The sequence below is a fragment of the Brachycentrus maculatus genome, unplaced genomic scaffold (genome assembly GCF_059751285.1).
Source record: "Brachycentrus maculatus isolate JH-2025_06_01 unplaced genomic scaffold, ASM5975128v1 h1tg000279l, whole genome shotgun sequence".
Taxonomy (NCBI): domain Eukaryota; kingdom Metazoa; phylum Arthropoda; class Insecta; order Trichoptera; family Brachycentridae; genus Brachycentrus; species Brachycentrus maculatus.
Window position 1 is genome coordinate 39524 of NW_028281030.1, and position 1217 is coordinate 40740.

Consider the following 1217-nt stretch of genomic DNA (forward strand, 5'->3'; position numbering starts at 1 on the left):
ATTTTACGAGTGTACACAATCATGATTTATTTTGTTAACCAATAAGTAGCGTGTGTAATTTTTTAACCGTTGTTACCTGACTCACCCGTATTAAGAATCGCATTGTCATTTTTAACTATAAAAATATATGTGCAAGGTTATTTTTTATGGCTCCGTTTACAGCCGAACGCCGCCGAAGCGCGGGAAAAGATTTTGCCTCCTCGCTTCGTTGGAAATTCCACGACAAAAGGAACGCACGAGTTATGTCGTATACTAAGCCCGACACCTACAATAGCGCCATGTCAATTTTAGTAACGAATTGATGATGTCGAATCTGCTTCATTTATGGATAAAGTGGCCTTGATTACAACAATATTTCTTCTCACTGCATTGCTCACTCCTTTCAACAACGTCATATATCTAAAATCGTCAATTTTCGCTATGCATGTTCTCGGGATGCCCAGAAAATATACTATATCCCAGCAAAAGCGGCATATTTCAAACTTAAAATTTACCCGCTACAGGGCAGAACGTGTTATTTTTGCATTTTAAAGAAAAGGTATTGTTTAATTTTTTTTAAACCCTTATCCGCCCCCCAATGGTGCATAGGGCACTGCGCAATACAAACGCAGTGTTATCTTGATCGTTAACCATGAAGGAAAGGTGATCAGCCCTCCGCTTCAGGTACCAGTCCAGGGTAATATCGAATAAATAGTACAGTGAAAAACTTACTTATATTTATTTTACCCCCCCTGGGAATCGAACCCGGGACCTCCAGAACGGTAGTCAAGCGTGCTGACCATTACACTACGGAGGCGAACATTTTTTTTTTAAATATACTAAATATTTTCCATTTTTTTTAAATATACTAAATATTTTTCAAATGTAGAAAAAAACTTCAGCTTTTGCCTAAAAAGATCTGTTATACGGTAAAAAGTTTAATAAGTGGCTTGATATTTATTTTTAATACATTTTATTTTATTTTTAAACTTTAAAAACGATCTTCTGAAAAATCAAGTTTTTTGATATATGACGTTGTTGAAAGGAGTGAGCGATATGTGTATTTTTTTAATGCACCAGGTTTTTAGGAATCTTCTTTTAACCCTTATCCGCACCTAATGGGCATAGGGCACTGCATCATATTGACGCAGTGTTATCTTGATCGTTACTAACATGAAGGCAAGGTGATCACCCCAGCGCTTCAGGAACCAGTCCAGGTAAACATTAAATAATAAAAA

At 36.4% G+C, this 1217-nt stretch overlaps 1 non-coding gene across 1 annotated transcript; it reads right to left on the reverse strand.

Moving 5' to 3' along the window:
* Nucleotides 1-723: 723 nt before the first annotated feature.
* On the reverse strand, nt 724-796 carry TRNAG-ACC (transfer RNA glycine (anticodon ACC)). The gene has a single exon. It is a non-coding gene; the product is annotated as a tRNA-Gly (tRNA).
* Nucleotides 797-1217: the final 421 nt, after the last annotated feature.